Source organism: Aptenodytes forsteri, unplaced genomic scaffold (assembly GCF_000699145.1).
Source record: "Aptenodytes forsteri isolate BGI_AS27 unplaced genomic scaffold, ASM69914v1 Scaffold184, whole genome shotgun sequence".
Lineage (NCBI taxonomy): Eukaryota > Metazoa > Chordata > Aves > Sphenisciformes > Spheniscidae > Aptenodytes > Aptenodytes forsteri.
Window position 1 is genome coordinate 3644877 of NW_008796078.1, and position 12174 is coordinate 3657050.

Here is a 12174-nt window from a genome sequence, read left to right on the forward strand (position 1 = left end):
CGTAAAGAGAAGAGCCGCGTGGGCTGAGGAGGGGGTCTCCGATTCCCGCTCTGGGCAGGAGGCGTTTCTTTCTCTCACTCAGTCTCACGGTTTTTTTTCCCCTTCTTCCTCAAAGGCTCCGGGCGTTTTCCCGGTTTGTCTTCCTCCTCGGTGCTACCGTGCCTCAAGGCTTTAACTCGTTCTCCATCCTGCTTGCCTTTCTCATCTGGGCGGGGAGCTCGCTCTTCTGTTGGGGAGCGACCGGCGAAAGCAGGCAGCTGTTGTGCGGGCAGCGGGCGGGGCGGCACGCTGGAAGGCAGAGGCTTTCTGGTGGATTTACGCCTTTCTTACGGTTGAGTGTTAGGGTTCAGTCCCGCCGCGTCTCCCATAATACCTACGTTCCTAGGCAGCTATGGGAATCGGTGGTTAGTTTCTTAGGGTCTAGTTTAATAGATAGTGGGTGGAGACTTCACTGTGATGCTACTGTGCTTTCCTTGTCAAAAACTGACTCGGGCTGTGTCGTGTTCTTATGTGAACTAAATAGAATTTTTGTGTTCCTGGTGGTAAAAATTAGAAATGGGTATTTCGTCGCCTGAAAATGGAGCGACAAATAAATGAACGGTATTCTCTGTTTTCAGCGGTTACATATTTTATATCCTTTAGTTAGGAGGACTGGTTATGTGCGTAGACCAGAAATTTGTGCTTTAACATGTCATGTAAATTTTTAGGTGAAAAATTTTTAGGAAACTGTTTTATTCTGTGGCACCGCTCAGTTGCTTCTGTTACATATCTATCTAGATTGGGAGCTTTGCATTTCGGCTCTTAGCACTATCGAGGGAACTCCAAGTGTGCCTCTAGTGTGTAAGTTTGGACTCGGGAATTGTTTCGTCTAACTGCTGGACTGTCCTTGCCTTTATCCAGTGTACGATAAAAAGAATATTTGCAAATATGTTTGAAAGCATCACTGCATGATTACTGTTACAAACATCTGCTGTTTCTCTAGTGAGAGGCCAAGAAATACCTAATGCTAAGAGAGCAAGTTCACCTACTGATTAATTTCTAGAGAATGCATTTATGAACTCTGCTTAATTAAAAATATGTTTTTGGGTAGTATGCCTTCTGCCCTTCAGTCTCTCCATATGCAGCTCTTGGGTTTTGTTTTCAAAGTTTCCAGTTTGCTCCTCAATGGACTTAGGGTGCAGTATGTCTCTTGCATTTTGCCGTGAAGTTGCTCCTGAGTACAGTGAAAGAGGAAACTCCACTTAAGTGAGAAAATTAAAACCTCTTTGCTCTGCTGAGTATATTTGGAAATTCTTTCAGAATCGATTTGGTTTGGCTGCATTTCATACAAGACCAGTTCCAACGTACTGAGCATAGACCTAGATGGCCAGAAAACAGGTCTGTGTGTTTCTCCATAATTTGCAGGGCCAACGCATTCTTTACAGACAAAGGGTATGGCACAGTTGCAGCATTTTCTATTGTGGGGTGGATCAAAGGCAGTGGGCAGCACTGGTTGACTTAAGAGCCTTGATTCCTGTCAGCTTCTTGATAAGCTGTGGATGAGCCCTGAGGCTGTCAAGCAAATCTGTTGAAGAGATGAAAATCTTTGGACGTGAACTTAACAAGCACTTTGCTCGCCGTTTATCTTAGCGAAGGTGCTGCTGAGAGCAGAGCAGGTGAAACTGGTGGGAAGCGAGGCAGCCTTTACCAGTCCAGAGTGTGGTAAAGTTGTCTTGTCAGAGGAAAAGTGTTTTGCAGAGTGTTGTAAATTTTGATGAATAGGCACATTCTGGAAAATATTTCTGGGGAACTTCAGGCCAGCTTCGTGTGTTGAAACACTCTTAATACATTCTCCTGAAGAGTATTCATCAACTTTGGTAATGGGCACTGAAGGTTTGAATACCTTCCCTCAGTTGGGAAAGAAGTATCTTAAATATATGAATCTGAATGAACTCTTCTCATTTGCATAACGTTGTCACATACCTGTACTTAAACACTTAAACACTCCATTCTCAGCCTCTACCCGAGAAACATGTAAGGAACGAGAAACACATAAGGAATGGATAATTCTGTGTTATGCAGGTATTGCAACAGCAAGATGCAAGGCAGTCTTTATGAGAGGGGTGAAGTTACTTTCCAGAAGTGATAACTGACTACTGAGAAGTTTGCTTGTATTTATACATAAGATGTGTAAAACATCTTCTGGTATAGTTTCTGCAGTATTGACGAGGGCAGATACTGGCACGGGAATGAGACCTGTAGGCTTGTTCTAAAAATCGGCTGCTTCCAAGAAAGGAAACCTGCATGACGTCAATGGGAAGAATCAGATTTTAATTTTAAGTAAATAAATAAATAAAAACTTGATGCATTTAACTGATGCTGTCTGTCACGAGAAGGCACAAGGAAAAGCATTGCTAGTTTTTTGCCTTGAGCTTTTCATGAAACACCACTGTGAGTGTTTAAAACACTGTCATGACTAACAGTTTTGGTTTAGAAGCAGAGAGGACTTGTAAATTCTTGGTGTTCCCGTGCATTAAAGTTCTGTGTTCTTTAATTAAGTTACAGGAGCACTGTAAATAGGCACTGAATTTAAAGCGTGATCTTTGATTTATAACAGAAAATTCCCTTTAATCATCTACTAGAGCTAGTAATTTGTGGATTCTAAGACTTTTTGCCAGAGATTGGGATTTTAGCTTGAAGCCTATTTGGAGTATGGATTATTCCTAAAGTGGCGTTGCTTACACACTGCGTATTGTCACAACTGACTTACAGCTTTTGCTGTAGGAAGTTTTCAGGTGGGGCTTTAACCCATAGCGTGATACACTTTTGTTACAAGTCTCTGAACAGTACTAAAACAGCACAGTTTTGTATAGATTACTTACTGTAATCCTAACTCAATATTTGTATTTTTTTTTTTATAGCTTTCTTGTTAACCTTCTTTATCCACATTTGTTAAACAGTTGGGTAGGTGTACTCAATGAAGAATTCAGCCCCTTTTGCCATTTTACTTTGTGAAGCAAATGGGAGGACAGCGGCATTATTACTCGGTACAGCTTACATCTTTTCTGGGTATTAAAAATATTATTTTTACTTTTCTCAAATCTCGCTAAACTAATCAGTAATTAAATCCTCTCACATTTTTTATCTGAGTTCACATTTGAATGAAACAACCTGTATGCGAGGGTTGAGGAAAGAATTTTTTAACTTGAAGTGTACAATGTTTAAGATTTAACTTCTGATAGGTTTGGGTTTTTTCCTTCCTCTTTCTAATACTCCTTTCGTGCAATACAGGCAAATACTTTTTAGTAAAATAAGTTCTGATCTGTAATCAAAATTTGATACATCTAAACCAATGTTCTGTGTAAATGTGAACAGCTTATTCGGACAAAAGCAACAACAAAACTTGCTGCTGTTCCCTTCAACTCATTTAATGGAAAACAGAGTATTTTAAATAGGAATCACCTATTCCTATAGGGTAGGATCTATGTATGGCATCTGATTCATAATTGAATATGATGACTATGTGCGTCAAACACTTTGCAAAGATAGCTTGGCCAAAGTTGCCTTGTGAAGAAATAGCAAAATTTTAAAAATAAATTGGATTAGACTGAGTGCAGTGTGAATATTCACTTCTTGCAGGATTCATAGAACCGGCATGGATGTAAGTAGATTTATCCTCACCCTATGACTTTTTATAAACCACCCACCTTCTAGTTTGTCTTTTAAAAATAATCGTAGCAGAGAAACCTTTCTTCATTTTTTTTATCCATGATGTGTGTTCAAATAATGGATGTTATTCAATTTTATGAAGTAACATGATTAATTTTTATCTTCACTGGCAAATAGAAACATAAACTTACTGTTACAGAATCAAAAATGTTTGCTGCCTATTGTTAATTTCCATAGAGGCTAAGATTGTTGTTCAGTCTTTGACTCTTACAAAAATTCTTCTTCTTCTTCTTTTTTTTTTTTCCCCCCCTCCATTCCTAACAAGATTTTTTCCAAAACCAAGGCAGTTCAACAGAAAGATTTGGGGAAATAGTTAAGCTTTCTCTAGACATACCTTTTATTTTCCATAGAGCTCCTGCACTGACCTCTATCAGCCTCCAGGTTTCCTATTTAGAGCCACTGTGGCTGTCTCTTAATAGTTTTTGAGCTGCTGTCATTGTGCCACCATAGCTGCTATGCTGTGAGCCATGGTATGCAACCATGCGTTGTCCAACACATGGAGGCCTGTGGCAAAGTTTTAAGTTTTGTACTTAAACACAAAAAAACCCTGCAAAACCAACAACGCCCAAAAAACAGGGCAAAGCGGAGAATTCCTTGTTCTGGGAGTTGGGGAAACTACAGTATAACTCACTACTGCTGAAGGAAGAAATTGTTTCTGGATAAGAAAACTGTTTTTTTTTCAGTAAAGTGGTTGTATTTCTCCTAAGATCTTATGGTTAGCTGTGAAAGACAGATTACATCTGTCCCGGCGAAACTGAAACATAGGTTCTATTAATTGTTGTGGCAAAAGTGCACCTAGAGCTGGTCTTGCAATGCTCAGTCTTGCCTTTGTGCTGGCTATTGTATTGGTATACAGTACCGCCAGATGCACTATTAAAATGACTGTGCATTTGCTTTGTTTTTCAAAGCAAACTTGAAGTTTGCACGCCAACTTTGCTATTAAAATAAAAGTAAATAAAATGCTTGCAAGTAATGTGTTTTTTTTTTTTCAAACTATAGAAGGTTGTCTGTGAACTATATCCAGCCTGCATTAATGCAACTTTGTCTTGAGCTGTAGCTGTTAACAGCCTGTTACTGTGCATATGCTTTGTTTTCAAAGCAAACTTGAAGTTTGCACACCAACTTTGCTATTAAAATAAAAGTAAATAAAATGCTTGCAAGTAATGTGGTGGGTTTTTTTTTCAAACTATAGAAGGTTGTCTGTGAACTATATCCAGCCTGCATTAATGCAACTTTGTCTTGAGCTGTAGCTGTTAACAGCCTGTTTAAAATGGAGATTCTTTAAAGAATGATGGTGAACGTTTATATCTTGTATGTAAATTACAAGTCTCAGAGACTTTTATTTTTCTGACTCTAAGAAAAATTCCAATACCTATATGGAAAATAGCAGTATTTCTGCATTTTTTTTCAATAGATTGTGTAAATCATTGCCCTTCCCTCAGGTATGCATTTAGCTTTCTAAATACTTAATGACTTTATTCTTCTCACAACTTCTGATCATTGTTATTCCTTGTGGGGAGGAAAAAAAAAACAACCCAACAACAGCTGTATCTCTATTCCTAGTATAAATACTCTGCATGAACAGTCTGTTGCCACATAACCTAAAATTCTTCTGGTTTCTCTTCATGTCATCATTGGTGTTTCTGTTTGGTTTTGTTGCAGGAAGAACAATAATTGCCATCTGGTAAACATATATTAAAACATTAGCTGTGATCTTTTTGAAACAATTTCTTGCGCTGATTTCACTCAAAGTAGCAATTTAGCCAAATGTTTTACAGAATTATTTTGCTGATCCATACATAACTCAGTAAGAAGTAAATGGGCAACTTTTCTTGCCTGGGATTTCTTTTTTCTTTTTTTATCATACACACTGTTCTAGTCATAGGTTATTTTCTGTAGTTCTATTCTAAAGACATTGTCAGAATGCTATCCAGTTTTAATACTTGGTGCCTTTTAAACTTTTTCTTCATTACTCAGTTTGGTGTTTCCAATACATAATTGCTATGCTAAATACCAAGTAGTGGATTTAAGGCAGTTATCCACACTACCTGATGTGTCTTCTAGTGGACTTGTATTAAGTCCTGGCTCATACAGATATCAGCATTTTGATGTACTAAGTAGTATTTAGTGTGTAGTATTTTAAAATGTTGAATATTTTCCTCTGATCTTCATAAAGAAGTTAAAACGTAGTTGTTGAAGTTGTTTATAGTCATGTTACCTCCAATTGATTGGAGGCTTTTTAATCAAAAATTGATTATCTGCAATTTCATATATTATTCCATTTTAAAGATTCACTGTAGTCTGCTGCAGATGATCTAAATCATGACTTCCTCCCCACTCCAAATTACTCCCATGCAGTTGGACTATTTTTTTTTTTGAAAGCTCTTTTTTCTTCTTGCAGTAAACATAAACTAGGCTTAACGAATGTCTAGCGCTACGCTATGGGTAAATGGATTTTTTTTTTTCTTTTCAGGTCTTAACTTTTCTTAGAATTCTTTTTTTGCACAAATCAGTTGACTGACACCTGTAGAAAAGATAATTCAGAAAGCAGGGGATTTAAAATCCAGGTGTTGAAGTGAGGCTTTAGTTGTTCTTGAATCCTGTTTTACATATTTCTAAGTATGGTGGAGAAAGGAGATGAATTTGTTGTCCATCCCTGAATTTCTATTATGCACCTTTAAAAAAAGAAATGAAAAATTATTGTTTTGTTTAATTAAAATTGAGTAGCCTTGTGTTACGCGAATATTCCACTGATTTGATTATATTGAAAATCGAAGAGTTATTTTTTGCAGTGACATACAGTATACATATTAGGCCAGAACTGGCTCGTGGTTGTCATGTTACTGTATTTAATTCCGTTCCTGAAATGATCAAAACCATTTTCATCTTCCTTTCTGGTGAAACCTTCCTAAAGTGACGACATGTAAGTAAGTAAAAGGAATGTTAAAATAGTGTAGAAATTCTTCAAGTTATTGTAGGGTATGTGTTAAGATGAATGTCTGTCTTAATCTAGAGGCTGCTGAGAAATCACTATACAGACTTAAATAGAAAAATTACGTTCCTGAAATGATCAAAACCATTTTCATCTTCCTTTCTGGTGAAACCTTCCTAAAGTGACGACATGTAAGTAAGTAAAAGGAATGTTAAAATAGTGTAGAAATTCTTCAAGTTATTGTAGGGTATGTGTTAAGATGAATGTCTGTCTTAATCTAGAGGCTGCTGAGAAATCACTATACAGACTTAAATAGAAATCCTCCTGATAAATTGTAACTGAGCAGTTTTCAGTAACACAAAAAAAAGTGTGTTCCCTCACATTCCAAACCTTGAAATACCAGTGTTGTCCATTTGCTTCTGGTATGTCTGATGTAGAGGGGGAGCTGTATTTTACTTTCCTGAATTAAGTAATTGAGGCTTTCTTTTAGTCTCTTTGATTTTGCAAATTAACTTTCAGAAATAAGAGTAGGCAATCTCTACTAGGACTTCTTTATAGTGTTCTATTCCAGACTCATAACTAATGAGAAGTAGATAATGATCATTTTCATCTGTTACAAATCTAATCTGAACAAACTTTTATGAACTACAAACTAATTTGAACAGGAAACAACCAATACAACATTAAATGTTCTATACTATGGTTCTTGCGTTTAATCATTATTCATTAATTTGTTTGGAGAAATGACATACCTCTGCTAACATTGTGAAATATAACTTTTACAGTTCAGTTGTTCAGCTTAATCATTGAGCGACTTCTAATTCTGAGTGAGTTTATATTTAGAGTTGTCTATGTATTTTTGTCCTATAGTGTGTCAATTAAACCTGATACGTACCTCTTGTTGGCATGAATTGTATGTGGTAACTGGTTGAAATGTAATAAAACTGAATAAAAGTCAAATAAATGAAAGAAACATAGTTGCAATGGGAATACTAATATTTGGAATATTCAATGGAATCCACTCTTCACTCTGTGTGTGTAGGCTATATATTTGTATATACTTAACTTCTGTGGGAGTTTTATTTGAATGCCAAATGAATTGCCATATAGTTGAGAATGAAATTGTTTTTGTTATACTCACTAGCATTCTAAGATAGGTTTGAATACATATCTTCTAGAATGCAGATCAATTCCTGACAAAAGAAGGCATCTGCATTTAGGCTGTGCTTTTTAACCTCCTTTGATCTGAGAAGTTTCATTGTAAAATCTGATCTCCAGGTCTGCGTGGTTCCAGAGCTTTACTTACTTGCCTTGGTGACTAATACAAGTGCTACTTCTGTTTACACTGCAGAATCAACAGTACTCTGAGAGCAAACTAATTTTTTTTCCTTTTGTAGAAGAGCGTATTACTTAAATTCTACTTGCCATGCCAGTTTGTGCCTGGGCAAACACAGTGTAATAGGATGATTTCGGTGAAGGCATCACAAAGTGTAATTTTGCCATGAAGGTCTTCAGGATCATAAGGAGTAGGAAGAGAAGTCCCCAGTCTGTTTTACATATGTTTTTTAGTTCCATCGTATTTAAGGTGTAGCTCTTTGTTTGTTTGTTTTTAGATGGAACTCACTTTATAGAAAAATTGGTAGTGACATGTAGCATCTTCTATAGTAGTTTTGAATATGAAAAGCATATTTTTTTAATGGTACGGTGGAACAGTAGCTCAAAGATGTCAGTTGTTACTTAAACTGTTTTGGCTTTTTTTGGACTTGATTATTAGGATGAATTCTATGTTTGATTATGATAAACTAATATTCTTTTAAGTGTTTAATTCAAAGGGGGTTTGTGTTATTGCAGACTACAATAGGCCTTATCAGCTTCAAGCTGGTGAGTCTTCACTGCATGATCTCATTCACAGCTCTGAACATTCAAAACCAATGGCAGATTTGTATATCTTCTCATGTTTAGACAGTTGGAAGTGAGGAAACAAATACACTGATAGTGTGTTTTTATGCTTCAGTGAAGTGATAAATTCACCCTATTAATTCTCAGTATTTATTCCGAGACTACAGTGTATTTTTTTTAAAAGACATAAATGCAGTATTATTCTTTCAGGAACAAAGTGTCCTTTGTCCATTTGACAGGGTTGGCTTAGGTTTTTAAGCCTTGCTTAGAGAGATACCTTGTAGCTATGCTAATTAGGGCAACTAAAATATTTTTTTGATGTACGTGTCACTGGGAGTGGAGTTAGCAGAAGTTTTTGTCATATTTATTGTTTTCCATCTTTCCGTTAGAGGATTATACATACTGCTCTGTGAATAGAGAAGGATAACAACTTTAATGAGGGAAAACTTACTAAGCTACCTGTTTGTAGTTTTTCATATGCATTACTGTATTTTAGAACACTTTTAAAAGCCTAGTTGTCTGTGGTTTCCATGGCATTTGTGTGTATATTCACAGACAAAATGTGAGTGGGTGCATCAGAATTGCAGATTCTTTTCTCAGATAGCTGTTTCTGGTTTTGAACAACAGCTTGGTTTTTATCTTAATGGTCAAATGCACATTTTTTAAGTCTTCAAATAGCATATTCGAGTACAAAATTATCTAATTAAATATTTATACTACTAATAATTTGAGAATTAAAATAAAAACTATGTTATACATTACAGAAATCTGAGATTTTTTGACAGCTGTCTACTAAGCTTTTTGTTTCTAAATGCAAGTTGTTAACGGAAAACATGTTTAATGACCATACAAATTTGTGTTCATGTCTTACTGGCTTTCAAAATTTTAGTATGTGAAGGCAAAAAAATCCTCATGTTAAGTTAGCTGCAATTTCATCTAGAAAGCTGCTTTCAAAATAGAATAGTAAGAAAAGTTACAAATCTCTGCTTGCAAAGACAACAGATCTGCACTTCAGTTAATATTCCTGTCCAATTCACCGGGTGAATATAAAACTGCTGAATGGGGCACTTGTACATATTTTTATCCCCTCCTTCGGCTACCGACTTGGGTAATGAAGTGTAGATGTGGCTGTTACGTGCCAGTTGGAAGGGAGCCAAAACAGAGACGTTGTTTGTACATGTGCAGATGTTGGCAGGATTCCCTGCACTCCTGTTGTCAAAAGATCTTTTTATTGCCACAGAGTTATAAATATATCTGTGTTACAGTATGGCATGCACATATTTTACTAGTGCTGTTTGGGATGTTCACTTCTTAATAAACCAAACTGCTCCTAGAATTTCTTGTGTGAAATGAAATTCAGTGTACCCAATGCAGGAAGCATAATAGATGTGTTTTGAAGATCAGTGTACCATTGTAACTAGTGCTGTACTTTCAAAATCAGTTTAATCCATTACATGAATCCCTGCTGCTGCTGCTGGAAAGGAAAGGTCCTCTTAGCTCCTTTCCTCTCTTCTGCACCTGGCTACTCAGGCCTTCTCCCTTCCTTTTGTCAGTAGTAGCATGATGTGGTGATGTGATGAGCTCGATCAGGCTGCTGATCCAGCTGAATGCCAGCCCAGCAAGTACCAGCTGCATTGCTTTCCTAATGACATGAAGGAGGGGACTGAAATGAGTGTGCTTGATGGCTTGGGAGGGATGGACACGTTCGCTTCCAATGGTAGCATGGCCTTTGCCAGGTTCAACTGTTTGCGGTTGAATTTGTATTTGGAAAGGGAGGCAAAGGCATAAGCAGAGCAGGACTGGAATATAGGAAAGGAGAGGGGTGGAAAAGAAAAGGAATGGGGTGGTCCAACGTCACACCTAAATAAAAATACTCAGGTATCATTGCTGTGGCAATTGAATATATTGCATTGAGTGGTGGTAAAATGCAGCAATATGTTATGCACAGTTGGTGAAATCAGTTAAACCTGTGTTTGTCAGAAAATGTAATTGGGTAAATTTTCTCCAATTTAAGATATAAATTTGGTTTTATAAGATATGGATAAAGCAGACTTGCATGGGAACAGGGCTGATAGGTACACGCTTTTGGACTTCCTCAATACTAAGCTGGATGGCTTTTTCCTGATAGATACTGGTAGGCAGTATTTTGAATTTTCCTGTATGCCCCTTGATCTCACTCACTGGAATGAAAAACATTTGCTTGCCCAGAGTTCTCTGGAGGTTATGCCTTAGCACCAGCTCCTGCTTGCTTCTTTTTGAGTGAAATGACATGTTCCTTTGTAAATAACTAACTTCATTTGATGGTCAGCAGCCATTTGCTTATTGGTTTGTTTTGATCCAGGACTGAATACAGTAATGATAAATGTGCATGAAATCTCACTTTGGTGGCGTTTATTCATGCCACAGGCATGAGTTTTCATTACATTGGTCTGTTTGTAGAATAAGTAAGGAACACTGAATTAGCACACACTTCGTTTATTGGAAGGTTGCTTTGCTAACCACAAAACAAACAAAAGAACCCCAGCCAACTTCTTAACTGTGGAATGTATCACTTGACTTGCCCTGAACTAGTGGATATTCGCCCCTACTTACCACCTTCATAAATTGCCCTCAAGCCTACAGATAAAAAACTGAAGTCTGGATAATGTCATCCTTATCGCATAGTAGATTCAGTTAGTGAGAGAGGTTTAGTTCTCAATTATATGTTATCACAGCTTGAAAATACTGGTCTCAAAACCATCAAATTAGTTCTGTATCATCCTCAGGACTTTTTATGACCAGATTTGTCTATGTAGGTAGATCAGGTGATCAAATTAGAGTAGGACTCCAGACACTTAGGCACCCCAAAAACTTTGAACCTGTTCTGTTATTAATATAAGGTCTGGTGCCCTTTTGACCAACCAAGAAAGGTGGTTCTTTGCAATGGTAAACACAGTTATTTCCCCTAAAATTGTCTTCTACATTTGCCGTGTTAGAGGTTAGCTTAATGGCTTTTGCCATAAAGATGGCAAACTAAGTCAACAGTACATATTAATTTCTTCACATGTACCATATAGACAAGATTGGCTATGTAGAAACTTTGAAGAGTCCTTAAAAATTCCATAGAGGATGACATCTAGCCCCCTCCCCTAGAATAGTCTGGGATGGATGCTCAGCTTCCAGTAGGATCCAATTATCAAATAGTGTTAACACATAAACAAATGGGTATTTTTATTGTGTCAAAATTATATTGAAAATACTAAATAATTGTAAAACTGTAGATGAACAAATTGCAATGTTCTTAAGTGTTCCAAGCAAGGACTGTTGGAAGCTAGGTACAAGTTAACCTGGTACTCAGCCTTCAATTTAGACACGGTCTCAATTAGGGCCTCCGTAACATTTTATTAAATGCTCCTATGGCAAGGAGCGTGCTTCCAGAGCAGAAACTTCAATCCTGAATCTTCTCTCCCTGTCTGAAAGGCCTTTAGAAGAAGGATGGAGATGAGCATGCTGTAGGTAGGTGAATTGGTTTGCTGGGCTGGAGACTCTCCAGTTCTGTGCTGGAGATGTAAAGTGGGAGCCATATGGAGTGTTAGAGTGACATTCTCCAGTATCAGCAGCATAGAAATGCAAAGGCATGCCCAAACATTTTCTTT

At 37.1% G+C, this 12174-nt stretch overlaps 1 protein-coding gene across 1 annotated transcript in view; it reads left to right on the top strand.

Moving 5' to 3' along the window:
• The window catches only part of CUNH3orf58 (chromosome unknown C3orf58 homolog), a gene marked incomplete at its 5' end in the record, with an annotated part of 19479 nt that overhangs the window by 962 nt on the left and 6343 nt on the right, over positions 1 to 12174 (top strand). The window lies entirely within an intron of this gene.